General features: G+C 46.0%; 2 protein-coding genes across 6 annotated transcripts in view; one reads left to right on the top strand and one right to left on the bottom strand.

Annotated features, from left to right (window-relative positions):
- Window positions 1-12,414, bottom strand: part of FHIP1A (FHF complex subunit HOOK interacting protein 1A) — a 147,683-nt gene extending 135,269 nt beyond the window's left edge. For 4 of the 5 annotated variants that reach the window (XR_007773447.1, XR_007773448.1, XM_050946270.1 and 1 more), the window contains exon 1: window positions 12,322-12,385. The gene's annotated coding sequence lies outside the window, so the exon portion shown is untranslated. Of the gene's footprint in view, window positions 1-12,321 lie in introns of all 5 variants that reach the window. The other variant, XM_050946269.1, reaches the window with a different exon arrangement.
- Window positions 12,166-16,733, top strand: part of SH3D19 (SH3 domain containing 19) — a 169,272-nt gene continuing 164,704 nt past the window's right edge. Inside the window, exon 1 of the mRNA XM_050946256.1 lies at window positions 12,166-12,470. The gene's annotated coding sequence lies outside the window, so the exon portion shown is untranslated. The remainder of the gene's footprint in view (window positions 12,471-16,733) is intronic.

Raw genomic sequence — 16,733 nt, 5'->3', positions numbered from 1 at the left:
TCTAATAGCTCTTGTCCCTGGCTGTTCAGATTCAGCAGACAGGAGCCGGTCAATCTCTCCTCTCCATTCTGGTAGCAGCTTTTCCCTATTCACTTCACAGATACTATGCAGGACACAACAAGCAGCTATAACCACTGGGATATTTTTCCGTGATGAGATCCAATGTAGTTAGTTAACACTAGGGTGACCAGACAGCAAGTGTGAAAAAAATCACAACAGAGGGTGAGGGGTAACTGGCACCTATATAAGACAAATCCCTAAATATTGGGACTGTCGCTATAAAATCAAGACACCTGATCACCCTAGTTAACACAACCAGCACCCCTTCAATCTACCAAAAGCACATGCAACAGGTATTCTGTACCTGCTGAGCCAATAGTTTAATCTTTCCGGCCAGCAAATAACTGTGTGCCAGGGGAGCAAAAGATAGGCTGAGTCTCCAAGAATATCTAGGGACATTTCAACATCTCCAATGTCAATGCACAAGTCGGAGAAGAGTGTCCCTGTTTGCAGCTTTTTAAAAAAGTCTTGTGTTTTTAAAGATGCAGTGAACATACACCTTCCCTGCCCAGTCCACATTAATATCAGTTAAGCATCCCTGGTGATCCACTAGTATTTGCATAATCATAGAAAAGTAGCCCTTTCTGTTGATGTACTCTGTGGCAAGGTGGGCCAATGCCAAAATAGGGATATGTGCGCTGTCTGTCACTCTACTGCAGTTTAGGAAACGCACTGCTACAAATTTATCCACTATGTCCTGCATATAACCAAAAGTCACAGAAGCAGAAGATGACAATGGCCCCCACAGTGGATTTTCCAACTTCAAAATGATTGCCCACTGACCAATACGAATTTGGTGTTACAAGTTTCCAGGGCGTGATCCCAACTTGCTTTTCCATGGTCAATGACACTCATTTTGGTGTCCCTGCTCTGGAAGACTGGGGCAAACTTGGCACACAAATCCAGGAATGTCACCTTTTGCATCCAGAAGTTCTGCAGCCAATCGTAGTCATCCCAAACCTGTATTACAATCTGATCCCACGACCAATCAGTGCTCATTCCTCAGGCCCCAAAATGGTGCTGCACTGTGAGGAGCTGCTCCATGAACATCAGGAGCAACCTGGCATTGTTTTTCACTATGACCATCAGCATCACCCATCTCTGCATCACAATCCAAATTGTAGCAGTACACCCTCAGGATGTGCAAGTAATGGAGAACTGGGCATTGCTAATACAAGGATGTACCAGAGAATTGTGCTTAGGCTCTGCAATCTCCATACTTCTGTCACAGAGATGGCAGACACTGAAATGACCACCACGGGATAGTGAGGGTTTTAAAAAATGGCATCACGTTTACGGGATTTGCAGAATATTATGGGATGTGCAAAGTAGCATATTGGGAACTTAACCCCTACTTTTCAGAAGTCTGTTGGTGACTCACTACTGTCCCACAAAGCACTGCAAAAAAGAGTCCCAAAAGGCATTGCTCCATACTGCGATGAGGGGCATAGTAGGATACCTCTGCAGGGTGTACCACACTTTCCATCAATGTCACATTGATGTGTAACCCTTCTGCCCCTCTGAGTTGGCAGCAACAAGGGCCGGGTTCAGTATCCAGGGGTTCCGTTTCAATAACCCAATGCCAAACCAGCTCGAGCCCCCACCCAGTGACCTGGGAAAATCTTGCACACACCCCTAGGCGCCTCAAAGAGGCAATGCTTCCCCTCTCGCAAGCACAGAGTCTCAGCGTAGCAGAAAAGGTTTAATACATGAGATAAACAACAAACACTAAATTGGGAAAAACACCTCAACTAGAGTTCATAGACCAAACCGTGAGCGAAGACCCACCCCAGGAAATTGGGCTGTGTCCTCTTTCCTGGGCTCTTGAGTCCAGCAACCCCCAAATCACTCACAGTCCCAAAAGTCCCACAATCCCAAAAGTCTCTGTCCTGGGTCAGTGCAGCCCCAAAGTTCGAGAGTCTATCTGCAGAGGTCCCCCCCCCGCCCCAGCCTGGGTAGAAAGGGGCACCTTACGTGGTCCGGGGCCAACTGCCCTGCCTCTCCGTGGGTTCTGCTCCCGCCTTCTCCACGAACTGCTCTGCTTTACCAGCCGCTCCACTCGGCTCCTCCAGCCGTCCTTACAAACTGCTCCGCTCCACCAGCTGTCCTGTGAGCTGCTCCAGTTGTCCCTGCAAACTGCTCAGCTCTGCAGGCTGCTCCACCCGTTTCACAGCTACTCCGCTCTGCCAGCCGCTCTGCTCCACCAGCTGTCCCGTGATCCGCTCCAGCCGTCCCCACAAACTGCTCCACTCCGCCAGCGGCTCTGTTCCGCAGTATAGCTTTGGGCTCCCCACTAGTTAGCACAGTACTCAGTGCTCTCAGCTCAGTAATTTCAGCTCTTTAGTGATTTTCAGCTCTTAGTGATTCCAGCTCATAGTAGGGGAGCCCCACTGCTAGTGCACCATTAGCCCAAAGTGAGTTCAGCTCAGTAACCTGTATTTAGATTCTTAAGGGAATAAAAAAAATCAACTCTACCATTCCACAGTGGAGAGAGGAGGGGCTAGAACTGGTGCTTCTGGCTCCACAAGGAGACTGCACCGCCAGGCACAGATACCTGTCCCCAGCCTCTCTCAATTCTCTGGGTTTTGGAACCCATGTCCCTTGTCTAGCAAGTACCACCCAACTGAGGGTGAGTCATTTGTCACTAAGCAGTCCCACAGCTCGGCAGTCTGGGATAGGGTAGGCGTGCCTATGCAAATACACTCTCTGAAATTCTTTCCACCAGATGTCAGGGTAGAGCTTATCCTGACTCTGCTTACATCCTCCCCCCAGCCAAGAATTTGTCGTCCCGACAAATCACAAACTTATTGGTCCCCTCCAAAAGGCATTAGATAGCCCACTTTAGCTTTCACAAACCTGTGTGCTAAATGTATAGGCTCCTCACTAATCACGTCAGGTGCATCGTAAGTTAACTGTTTCACTGGTCTTATTACCCTGTCTCGCCTATTGAGAATCTCTGTTGCTATGGTAGGGGGGACATCCTCGAGTGACGGATGGGGAGGTTTCCTGTGAGTTCCCCTCGGATACTGGCATAGGCCCCTGCATTTCTAGTTCTAACAGTGGAGGGTCGCAGGTGCTCTGGACATCCTCCATCTGTATGTCGCCACTGTCCAATAGCCTGTGTAAGTCATTACACGGGGGTCCCACCAGTGGCTCAGGGATGTCAGGAATGGGTCTAAATACTTCTGCCATAGGGTTTAGGGCAGAAGAGGATGTGCTCTCTTCTGATTCAGCGGATCGAGACTGAAATCTTGTCTTCATCCCAGGATACACCATGGTTGTGTCTTCCTCCTCAGACTCACTGTTAGATGTGCTGAGTAGGGGTAGGTTAGCTGCAGGAGGCCGGCTGTCCACGTTGGAAGGCGGCTTTGGTACAGCACCTTCGTTCTGCCCAGTTGCCCTGTTGTGGCCCATCTCATAAGGGCTGCCTACCAATTCTCCCACCAGAAGCAAAAGGTTTCTATGCACGGTTTTGGTCTGCCGTGGACCCTCTTCAGGTTTGATCTTGTAGACCGGCAGGTCTCCTAGCTTTTCCATCACTAAGTAAGGTATTGCCTTCTATCTGTCAGCTATCTTGTGCTTGCCAGCAATACCCAAATTTCGCAGCAGGACTCTGTCCCCTGGCTGGAGCTCTTGCAGACGCACCCTAGCATCATATCGCTGTTTGTTGCGGTCTGCGTTCTTCCGAGCTGCAGACTTAGCTAAGTGATAAGCATCCCGTAGCTTTTCTCGTAGTCGGGATACATATTGCTGATGGGTTTCATAGCTATCGCCATCCTCTGATACACCAAAGCACAAATCTATGGGTAGTCTTGGTTCTCGCCCAAACATCAAGAGATATGGGGTGACCCCCGTAGCATCGTTCTTTGTGGCATTGTAGGCGTGCACCAGAAATGCAACATGTTGGCTCCAGGTTGCCTTCTGCTCTGGCCGCAAAGTCCCTAACATATCCAATAGGGTTCGGTTGAACCTCTCTGGCTGAGGGTCACCTTGTGGGTGGTAAGGCATTGTCCTCGACTTTTTAATACCTGCTATCCTCAGCACCTCCTTCAGAAGGTGACTCTCAAAATCTCGTCCTTGATCTGAGTGTATCCGGGCTGGGAATCCATAAACTGAGAAATATTTTTCCCACAGTACTCGAGCGACAGTGGTGGCCCTCTGATCACGTGTGGGGTATGCCTGCGCATATCGCGTATAATGGTCGGTCACTACTAGAATGTTCCCAATATTCCTCTTGTCTACTTCTAAGGACAAGAAATCAATGCAAACCAGCTCCAGAGGTTTGTTGCTGGTGATGTTCTTCAGATATGCGGCCCTTGTGGGCAGAGTTTTCCTTTGAACACATCGAGCGCAGGTGTCACATTTTCTGCGAACATCTTCGGCCATCCGAGGCCAATAGAACCTACTGCGGATAAGTTCCAGGGTCCTCTCCATCCCTAAATGTCCAAAGTCATCATGCAGGGCCCTCATGGCCAGGGCTCTGTACTCTTTTGGCAGCACTAGTTGATTCCGTTGCTTTTGTAGAGGGTCTGTGGTCACGCGGTGTAGCACTCCCTGAATCAGTTTCAGTTTGGCCCATTCTCTCAATAGTAGTTTACCCTCTGGGGTAGGTGGGACAACCTCAGCTGGGCCTCGCCCCCCTCTTTTGGCAAGTAGTGTATCACAAATGTCAACATCTTGCAGCTGGGCTTCCTGCCAGTCAGCTGCATTGAGCATGGGCAAGGGAGATTGGTCCAAAGCAATATAGTTCACTGAAGCAGAAGGCACGCATTCAGGGGGCAGGCCCAAAGCTTTAGCAACACATCCATGAAGGCTCTCAGGGGCCTCCGGCTCTCGGCGACTCACACTGCAGATAGCTCTCACGCCATCCGTGGGTATCACAGCAATGTCAGGTGCCTGCGGACGTCTGGACAAGGCATCTGCATCTACATTGCTCCTCCCTGATCAGTACTGAATGCTGAACTCATAGCTAGCCAAGGCGGCCACCCATCTCTGGCCTGTAGCATCCAATTTAGCACTTGTTAACACATAGGTCAATGGGTTGTTGTCTGTCCACACCTGGAACTGAGCACCGTACAAGTAGTCTCGAAATTTCTCAGTGATGGCCCATTTCAAGGCCAAGAACTCCAGCTTGTGGATGGGGTAGCGAGTTTCACTGTCAGACAGTCCTCGGCTGGCAAAGGCTACCGTTTTGCGTTTGCCTTCCACTTCCTGATACAGTACTGCTCCCAGACCCTCCAAACTGGCATCAGTATGCAGGATAAACGGTTTGCTTGGGTCAGCAAAGACTAGGATGGGAGCATGAGTTAGGCGAGTAATGATTTCCTGAAAAGCTCTCTCACATCTTTCATCCCACCGCGGCCCAAATGGTTCGAAGGGACCATGGTGTCTCTGCAAAGGAGGCTTTGGAGGCCTCTGCTTATTCTGGGTCTTAGATTTGTTCTTGTTGGACTGGTATCCCCTGGTAAGATCATTCAGAGGTTTTACAAGCGTAGCATAGTTCTTCACTGAAATTCTTTCCACCAGATGTCAGTGTAGAGCTTATCCTGACTCTGCTTACAGATGCATGCACATGCCCAAACAATATACAAACTTCAGCGGCTGTATGCTGATTTAATTTGCATCGACTGAATTTTGTAGTGTGGACATCGCCTCAAACTGAGCAAGTCTTATATGCTCACAATGAAACCCAGAACTATAATATGTGAAACCAAATGAAATGTACACACTAGAGATGTTGATGCCTCTCTATAATGATTTCTCTAAAGTCATTATCCTCTTACATATGCATGCATTTAAAACTATGCACTAAAGTCTGTTTAGGAAAAAAAATATAGTTCCATTTGCAATAGTTATTCATTTTTAATACTTAAGTTGTTGCACCCTAACATAAAATAACCAAAAAGTTTAGTTATTTTATTAGTTTCTGTGTTGCTTCAAGGTACACACACTAGTTCTAGAACACTGAAATGCGACATTTCGCTTTAAAATTCAGATCCTGACCCATCTCCCAGTACAGCCCTTCAAAAGTACAGCTAAAAACATGCAAGTTTGCTCTGAATTAATGCAAAATATGAAATATTATATGCTGTCACTGAAACTTCTGAGAGAATCAAAGCAGGTCCAGAGCACATAGCAGTTAACACATCAGTAGTGAGCCTAATTCTAACACTCCCACCATGGCTTAAATTTGAAGCTGGCTATGTTGTAGCCCAAGACAGAAGCCTGCATCTTATCGGGGCTTTTCAATTGCACTAAATTAATTGAGTTAACATGATTAAAAACATATACCACCTCTTGGTTATAGTTGTACTAGTATTTTTACCTAGATATGCTACAAATGTGTATGTCCTGGAACAAATGTTTCAGGAGTGTCCGCTTTAGACCAGCCATTTTCAAACTTAACTGCACGGCAACCCCCTTCTGACAACAAAAATTACTACATGACCCCAGAAAGGGGGACTGAAGCCTAAGCCCGCCCCACTCCCGCCATCCCAGGCAAGGGGAGCAGCCAAATCCCAAGTGCTTCAACCCAGGCAGCAGGGAGCAGGGGCTGTAAACTCAGCAAGGCCACCCAGGACTGAAGCCGAAGCCTGAGCCCCACCATTCAGGGCTGAGGACCTGGGCCCCAGCAAGTCTAACCCCAGCCCTGACGACTTTATTAAAACAGGGTCAAGACCCACTTTGGAGTCCCGACCCACAGTTTCAGAACCCCTGCTCTATACAATAGCTGTGTTAACTGTCAGAAGATGCCAGCTTCTCTACTCTGTTCTCAGTAATACCAGCTGGAAGGATCAGTGTTTCTGAGTGCAGCTGGGTTTGATTCTGGAATAGTCTCAAGTCTTTACATTGTGCTGATTTGATTTCTAAACTTGCAGTCTTCCCTGCATGGATGCTGCTGGAACAAACTAAAAAGTACTTATTTCACATTTGAAATAGTCCTGTTTGAAGAGGACTATGTTTGAACAGGAACTAGGTAACTTTTAAAAGCAGCAAAGAATCCTGTGGCACCTTTTGCTGCAGGATGGCCACCTTAAGGTCTGCTATAGCTATGGTGGCCATCTTGCAGCAAAAAAACTTCAGGACCAGACTTCAAAGAGAAACTGCTGAGCTTCAGTTCATCTGCAAATTTGACACCATCAGCTCAGGATTGAACAAAGACTGTGAATGGCTTGCCAACTACAGAACCAGTTTCTCCTCTCTTGGTTTTCACACCTCAACTGCTAGAATAGGGCCTCATCCTCCCTGATTGAACTGACCTCGTTATCTCTAGCTTGCTTGCTAGCACACATATATATACCTGCCCCTGGAAATTTCCATTACATGCATCTGAGGAAGTGGGTATTCATCCACGAAAGCTCATGCTCCAAAACGTCTGTTAGTCTATAAGGTGCCACAGGATTCTTTGCTGCTTTTACAGATCCAGACGAACACGGCTACCCCTCTGATAGGTAACTTTTAGTTCACACCAGCGTCACACAGGGCAGTCAGAGTGAAACACTTTGGTTTACTCTGCAATTCACACCCCCACCACAGCACAGCAGAGACAACCCCTGAGACAAGGGGTTACGAGGACAGTGTCTTGAGAAAACGATAATGAAAAATTCCTGAAGTGTGCACGTTTGCTCTAAGTGTGGGAAGGGTATGTCAATGCTCACTTAGCACAGGGATGAGTTATGTTTGAAAGAGAATGCAAGAGCCATAATAAGATTATCCTGGGATGAACACCAAGCCAGATGATTCGAGGTGCACATTAAATATCAGAGTATGCAGCTCAAATAAGGGGTAGCCTATATTCCACCACACCAATCAGAACTGAAAAAAGATCATGCTATAAGACTTTCTGTGAGAATGGCTGAGGTAGTGTTTGTAGTGTAATAGTACAAGATATTCAAAGGTAAGAGCAGCAGTATTTGTATAAATAAATCAAACGTTTTAAGAGTTGTGTTGTACACTGAAAAGACCTCAATACTTCTCAAGTGAATAGCATCAAAAATTTAGATTCCAAGGGAACACAAAGTTAGCAAACCTGAACGGTTACAAATATGCACTCAGAGGCATGATTAGCCTTTCCTTTGAAAGAAAAAAGCAGATACAGAATTTTAAAATTCAAATTTGGTGTGACAGACTCCTATAGAAAGGCCTGATGGCGTTTAAAAAAAAAAAAAAGAAAACAAATACAACCCACCATTTTATTTTTCATAATTTGTAATTTAGCCAGGACCAAGATACAGATGCAGTGAAATCCAAAGCAGAAAATTCAGAATGTAAATAGCAAACTCATAAAAGAAAAGCTATCAGCAGCTTCCAAAGTCAAAACAAATTATAAAAACTCCTTTCTTTTTTCCATACACATCTCATCAATTTCTTTTGCTCAATAAATAGATAAAAAAAAATAGCCAATAGTAGAAAATGGTTAAGCAAATCTATCCATAGAAAAATGGAAAAAAAGGCATCTTAGGGTTCTGGCTACTCTGCACTGCAACCACATTCTCCACCACAGCAATGTATTAAAGGGATTGTTTTCCTTTGCAACCACTTTGAGAGACAGACTTCAAAACTTCAGGCTTTTTCACTTTCCTCTCCTCCAGATCTCTCTGACCTCTACATACATGAAGCCCAACTAGCAATGGACCAAAAAAACAGCACATTACAGAATTAATCCCAGAAATCAGTTCCAAGCAGGCAGACCCCTGCACCTGTACACAGCTCTTCTGAAGTTTATGGGACATTATGTAGAAAAATGGAATAATCTGCACAAATCCAACTGAGGGATCAGAGCCTAAATCAGAAATGTAATCACCTTCCAATCCATAATTTTCCCCACTTGTTTTACAAGTGTTATTGTAGAAAATACATTATCACAAAATTATAATCCAAAAAGAGCACAGAATTCTATCAAAATTTGCAGAAATATTGAACTGATGACATAACAATATTGTTCTATTGCTTTGGCTTGGCAAACCGGCCAATTGAGAGGTCAAATAATGTCAACTGATCAACTATTATTTGACCACAATCAAATACCAAACATTTCAGCAAGAACCTGCTGATGCACACAATGTCATGATTGTATCATGTATACTTCTGTTTTTCAGAACTTAATTTCATTGTGTTTTGCATTTTCAGAATTAAAATAACTCAGTTAAGAAACTTGTTTTTTGTAAGTAGGTATAAATAAGGCTAAGCCTATTGGAAATGATAAAGTCTTATTCTTTTTTGTTACTGTTCCAATAAAATCAGTTCTTTAAGATATATGGACCATTTTTGACATTTGACAATATTTTAATAATTATTTGTCTGGTCATCTGACCAATTATTTATGGATCAGTCAAATGCCCAATCTTATATTGTATACTACTACTACGTAAGAGACACAATTTTGATATCTCCCTCTCTCCCCAAAAGCTGGAAATACTGTAGAGGCATCATCCTCAAATCCTCAGCAAGTGAGACCCCAGTCCTGCAAACAGCTCCACGTGGGTACATGAATCACTGAAGTTAAATGGACACTCCGTTGACACAAAGGAATGGAGCACTGTGCAGGATCGGGGTCTTGCACTGGTCAACAGCAACCAACTAGGTAAAGAGCAGCACTGCTGGCTGCTGAAGAAGTCCATTCTGGCTCAGCTGGGAGGAAGATGGCTATGATTTGGAAACTTAAAGGGGCACAATACATCAGAAATCTAGTATTCTGTAATTGTTCAAAGCAGTTTCAGGAACAAACATCTGCTCCTAAATTCCCCTGTCTGTAGGGCCTTATCAAATTCATGGCCATGAAAAACCATGAAATTTGGTCTCTCCCCATGAAATCTGGTCTTTTGTGTGCTTTTACCCTATACTATACAGATTTCACGGTGGGAGACCACTGTTTCTCAAATTGGCGGTCCTGACTCAAGAGGGCACTGTGCGGGGGGGGGGGGGTCACCACATTATTTTAGAGAGGTTGCAGTATTGCCATCCTTACTTCTGCACTGCCTTCAGAGCTGGGTGGCTGGACAGCAGTGCCTGTTGGCTGTGCTCCCAGTTTTGAGAGCACCACCCCACCAGCAGCAGCGCAGAAGTAAGGTTTACAATACTATACAATACTATACAAATGCCACTGCGCTGCTACCTTCAGAGCTGGACAGTCAGACAGCGGCAGCTGCTGAGGGCCCAGCTCCGCAGGCAGTAGCACAGCAGTAAGGGTGGCAATACCATACCATGCCATCCTTATGTCTGCGCTGCTGCTGGCAATGGCTCTGCCTTCAGAGCTGGGCTCCCGGCCAGCTGCCCCCGCTCTCCAGCTACCCAGCTCTGAAGGCAGAGTTGCTGCCAGCAGCTGCACAGAAGTCATGGAGCAGTACCACAACCCCCGCCCCCCCCCACACACACACACAATAACCTTGTGACCCTTCCCCGCAAAACTCCTTTTTGGTTTAGGACCCCTACAGTTACAACACCCTGAAATTTCAGATTTAAATATCTGAAATCTACACTTTTTTAAATCCTCTGACTGCAAAATTGACCAAAATGGACTGTGTATCTGGTAGGGCCCTACCTATCTGTTTTGGGGATTTTACAGTCACACTTGCTTATTTTTAAGTGTTTTCCTGCTCTTTGTTGCTGAGTGAGAGATCCATGCAAATAAAGGAAACCAAACAGAGGAAAAACATGAAAAACACTAGAGTGCTGCCAAATGCACAAAGTTATAGAAATCATAGGCATTGATCCTGGAAGATCTTCCATGCTGGCAGATCTTTGTGCCAGTGCAGAGCCCCATTAGAGATCATGGGTATCCACATGGGCACAACAGTGTACACCTGTGGAGCATGTTGCAGGGCCTGGACCTTAAGTGTCACCGGCAACAACGATTGAGAGAAGAAAAGTCACACATTAGTATTATTTTTAACATTCTGTCAAACATTTTTTACAGTGTTCCTTTAAGAGTAGGGCAACACGGGAAATACCTTATCAGGACAGACCAATCAATTGGTCCACATTCTCAGGCATTTCAGCTCTATAAATTATTGTATTCTATGTTTGTCTGGAAAGAGGTGGGGATGTGGCTTACACACAGAAAGAAATGTGTAAGCAGTCTACTATAGGATGTGAACTTCCTTAGTAATAAATAAATAAATAAAAAATCTGTATTACAACAACAAACAGAAAACAGCTCCCAAAGGGAGAAAACTGATTAACTGATGCAATAATCTCTTGTGTAATTTAACAAAGTGGTACAAATGCTCCAGATGTACGAATTACATTTATAAGGTGAAAGTAATCTCCGAAATAAATTAGTATTTTCTTTCTCCAGTACTAAATGTTTTGCAGGAGAATAGTCAGTACTCAATGTACCTTCTATCAGGGAAGTTTGTGGCTCAGGCTGTGCAAGTTACACTGCTAAAGCAGGGGGTTTGCATTAGAAGAGGGAAACCTTTCTTCCCTTCAACCAAAAAGATAAAAGCAGCAAAGAATCCTGTGGCACTAAAGGCGCTTAAGAGGGAATTATTTCCAATGACCTATATAATGTCATCAACCGGCCGGTTCCTATTCGTAGAGGAGATCTAACTTCCTAATGAGATGGAGTCAATAGCACAGCCCTTCCTGGGGGAAGCTAGAGAGTCGGTCCAATCGATTGGGAAATGGGACAATTATTAGCACTGAGCTCGAACAAAAGGCGGTAGAAAAGCGTCCTCATGTTTCACCGGCTCAGTCCCTGCCCCGGTATCCTGCACCCCACGCGGGGGCGGACCCAGTTTGCGGACTGAAGGAGGCCGGTTTTGTTCGGCAGGGAAGGGGCTGAGCTGAGACTTCGCTCCTGTTGCCACACGCAAGGTCAGAGCAGCACCGACCCAACCCTCCGTCCCCGCGTTGCACACGCCGCCCCAGCAGCCACGGGCGCAGGTGACGAGCTCGCGAGCCCCCCGGCAGCGCTGGGGGCCCCCTGCGCGCAAGGGGGGAGCGGGCCCGCTCTCTGCCTTAGGAGCTGCGCATCCCATTTCCGCGGGCGCGCGCGGACTAGAGCGCAGCGCAGCGCAGCGCCGCCTCCCTTCCCAGCTCGCGGCGGACCCCCACCCCCCTGCGCCGGGGACCCATCACCACACTCCTCGGGGCAAGTCTGTCCCCGCGCATCCCGCCTCTCAGCCCCGGCCCTCCCCGCCGCACTGTGCACGGGGCCGGATCGGGCGCGGGGAGCCGCCCCAGGCCAGCGCAGCCCCGGAGAACAGACACCCACCCACACGTGGGCGCCGCTCGCCAAAGAGCGCGTAAAGCGCCTACCTGGCTGGGGCCCCCTCGCCGCTGTGTCTGGGGCCGGAGAAATCCCGGGAGCGGCCCCGGCTCGGCAGCCGCAGGAGGAAGGCGAGATGCAGGCGGCCGCCTCTGGCTCAGCTGGCGCCGCGGGAGGAGGCAACTCCCAAGCGCAGCAGGTAAATCCCTCCTGGTTGTTAAGCAATAATCCTGCGCCAGGGAGGAGCCGGGGGGAGGGAGTGGGCGCCGTCCCCTGCTGCCCCCGGGGCTTTGTTACCCCTGGGCTGGTACCTCCAACTCAGGGGGGCTCGGAGCCTTTCAATAGCCCCCACAGCGACTTGGGAACAACAATAAAGTTTGTGTAGCTAGGAGGCCGGGGCCGAGTGCGTGACTCACCGCGAGCCCCAGACTCCCAACAGCGAGAGGAGGAGCTGGAGCCGGGGCTGCGGTGGAAGTTGTCCTACCACAGCGTCGCCCCCTTCAGGCTGCCCTCGTGCAAGCGTGCCACCCTAGCATAAAAAAAATGGGCGGGTGCCGTGCCTGCTCCAGGTGTTTACTAATTGCATGGGATCATTGAAGCGCACGGGGGAAGTTGCTGCTGAAAGAGTTTGTGGAGCTAGAAGGATGATGCTTCAATTTCAAGTGGGATCTAGGGAGAATTCTTGTAAGTTGAGATTGGGGTTGAGTAATACATTTTAACGTTTTTAGAAGGTCCCTTTCTATAAGTCTATAATAAATAACTAAACTATTGTTGTATGTAAAGTAAATAAGGTTTTTAAAATGTTTAAGAGGCTTCATTTAAAATTAAATTAAAATGCAGAGCCCCCCCCCCCCGACTGGTGGCCAGGACCCCGGCAGTGTGAGTGCCACTGAAAATCAGCTCGTGTGCTGCCATTGGCATGCGTAACATAGGTTGCTGCCGCTGGTTTAGATCATAGTAAATCCATCTACCCTAGTTCTTTTCCATACCTTGTTTTTTTAATTGTATATCAGAACCTATCTTTCTCTTATTCTTCTCAGTGAATGAAAACCAAATATTGACCTTGATATTGCATTAATTCTGTACATATGAAGCCACAATTGTCAGCAAAATGATTTATTGTATTATTCTCTGCAGTTCAAACCATTATCTCAAGTATTGGAGTGCAACTGAAAGCACGTGCTTTATACAAGAGTGGAAACAAATTTAAAAATTGTATTAAAGTTAATGTTTAAAATTAAATAGACGCAAGTGAAGAGGGAAGATATTGTACATCTGGGGTCAGGCTTGAGTTATGAGGGATTACAGGTATCGGTTGCAAGGGTGAAGAGATACATAGATATCACATAATTGGCATAGACCCAGATTGAAGTGCAAGAGTTTATAAAGTGACAGTGGATAAGTGGGCTTGGGTACACCACCCATGGAATGTATAAGGAGTCTAAGTCAATATCGTTGTAGCGAATGAGTACATGGGTGGGGTGCGTCCCTTGGTTCGTCAGCGAAGGAAGTGGGTTATTTCCCTGGTCGGCAGTCTCAATTACTCAGTGTGGTATTGATGGTATCTGTGATAAATGTCTTTGGACCACCTAATGGTGGCGGACACCATGAGCTGTCTCATGAGCCAGGTGTAGCATCGACCGACTCTGCACGCTCTCAGAACCAGCTCGTTGTGGGGGTTCCACGAGCCCAGGGCTCCTACGATCAGGGTGTATCTGGACCTCGTAGCTCTGGGCTCTCAGGATTTCAGCCAGAGGGATGTACTTTGGCGCCTTCCAGGCTCGGGCCGGTGGAAGGCCAGTGACCTGTTTTCACAGGGCACTGTGACATCTACCAGGAGGACCTTCTTTTCTGCGTCCATCATGACGATGTCGGGTCACAGTCTGCTGTCCCAGGGATGGCCGAGTCGAGGGTGATCTTCCCCAGGGATGGTGGGATGGCTTTCACCAGCCATCAGGACATGGGGCAGGGTCTCGTTTGTGTAGTCACACTTCCTGCAGCGCTTGTCCCAGTTGCCGTGGTGGATGGCTCCGTTGAGGGGAACGCAGTTGAGTCAGGCCCTGTGAACGAACCGCCAGTTGGCAAACCTGGTGAAGCTGGCACCTCAAACACCTTGCCCTGGTCCGGTGACCCCATAGTCATCATACCCCACTTAAGTGATGCAACAATCCACAATATTTGTCAGTAATAGAACAAACACGGGATCTCGTCCTGCAGCCAGAATTCCCAGGAGTAGCTTAGTCATGTGAGTAGTCTTGTGGTGGTCTCTGCAAGTAAGGGCTTCAGAATAAGACCTATCGATTAACAGGATAATGAGGTTTCACTGTAATTGTAGGAAAGAACACATTTTGGGGTAGGGGAAAATTAAGGCATAATAATTAGGTATGTATATTATAAATAATATCTACATTTGATAAGATGGGGAAAACAGGTAATCATTTGTGGTTGGAGACACTAGCTGATGTTGTTACATATAGTACTACAAATGCTTTTTTCTTAGCCTGAGGAGGCTGTTCAATCTTAGAATGTTTGTACTGTTAGTTGTGTGATGCTGGTTGTCTGTGGAGAGCTGTGACAACTAGCAACCAATGGTGTTTGCTCTCTACCTAGAGCAAACTAGATTCAATTCTTGGTGCAGAGTTCACTGGGAACTAGACACTGGTGTTTTAACTGATTCTTGAAAGAGAGAGCCTATGTAATGGTTGACAAGATCTCTATTTAAAGACACAACTGTATAGTATAATATAGAAAAGTAGCGCTAAGAAAATACCCAGACTCCATGTCACTGATTTCTCTTCCAAGAGGCAACTAATGTGGCAGGCCCAGGACAACTGCTAACACTCAGCAGAGAGGTGACAGTATTAATGACCATTATAAATCTGAAAGAAACATTAGTCTAAGGTACTTATGTCTCAGTGAGAGAGAATTCCACCCCAAATACCTTAATATAACAGTGACAGACTACCTTCATGAGTAGTTGCCATATTTATTACACATATTACATTTTTTCCAGAAGCTGAGATTGGGTGACAGCCTGTCTGTTCGTTCCCTTTGGGGCACCTACCATTGGCCACTGTCAGAGGACAGGATACTGGGCTTGATGGACCTTTGGTCTGACCCAATATGGCCGTTCTTATGTTCTTTTTCCTTTTTAAAAAAAATATGGCTTTAGCTGTATGAATTAGAACATCAGAATAGTGACTCCAAACCTGTGAATATGGCTTTACCATAGATCAAAATGGGAAGAGAAGATTAAGGTAAAAACTCATTCAAATAAAAGTGCTATGTAACTAAATAAAAAGAATAAATTCAGCAAATTCCGTTAATATGGGAAGTACTCTTCCTAAAGATCTATACAATAAATGAATAAATTCATCTTTCAGACTTATTGTATCTATCAGTAACTTCTAGATCCCTACAAAGTGTTTTAAAACCATATATATTCAATCAGAATGACAAAAAGATAGTTAAAAGGATCTCACTCCAAAAACCTTCCTCAGCCCTAAATAAAACAATTGCCCCAAAATCCCAGACCTCCACAGAATATATACACTTGCAATGCATAAAAAATGTCCTTCAAGCAAATTTTCTCTGCCACTTTCATATCTACCCCAGTCAGACCGCCTCACCTGAAAAAGACTGGGAGTATGCTTTGAAGATTCACCAAATATAGGGTCAAATGAAACAAGGAAGGAAGCAAATTCCAGAGACCAGAACTTCTCACTAAGAATATCCTGCTGCTGTCTCCTTTTTAGACTTGGAATGGGTATTAGTTCAAGTACATAGAATACTTGCAAATGTGCTGCTATTATCCAAAAAGAGACTCTCAAATAGGCCAGATGATTTAGGTCATCACAGGATAGAGACAGTAACTTAAAATATACTCCAAAATGAACTGTCAGCTAGGGCATATCACAATGCGCAGGTGTAATATTTTGTGTGAAACATCACTTCATAAACAGGCCTGTGATTTCTGTACTAGCTGCCATTTCCAGATGTTTTAAGATATAGCCCCATTACAATAATCCAAGGAAGATTATTACAATAAGATCCATATCTTGGGGGAGGAAAAAAAGACAAAACCTCCTCCTTAATGCAAATGATAAAATGTGCTCTTACGAACAGCTGCCATCTGAGTAATCAAGAACAGCTAGGGATCCAACAGAACCCCCAGGCTGTAAACCTTTGAAACAGTGGGCATACCCTCTCAACTAAGGATGCTGATATCCCAGTTCTTCCACTTGCTTCTCCCATCCCTATAAGCATTTTTCCTATCATTCCTGCACAGTAGCGGAAATCCCTGGGTAACTGAAGCCTGGTCTATAGATAGTACAAAGGTAGGCCTACATAAGCTGCCTTGTGCATGTGTCTACACTGAAACCTGTCTTCCACTGATGTGAGCTCCCCATTACTCCAACATACTAATACCACTTCCCCAAGAACTGTTGAGCTATGGTTGATG

This window comes from Gopherus flavomarginatus, chromosome 3, assembly GCF_025201925.1.
Source record: "Gopherus flavomarginatus isolate rGopFla2 chromosome 3, rGopFla2.mat.asm, whole genome shotgun sequence".
NCBI classification, from domain to species: domain Eukaryota; kingdom Metazoa; phylum Chordata; order Testudines; family Testudinidae; genus Gopherus; species Gopherus flavomarginatus.
Note: the sequence above shows the minus strand (reverse complement) of the source record. Positions and strands in the feature narration are given on the sequence as shown.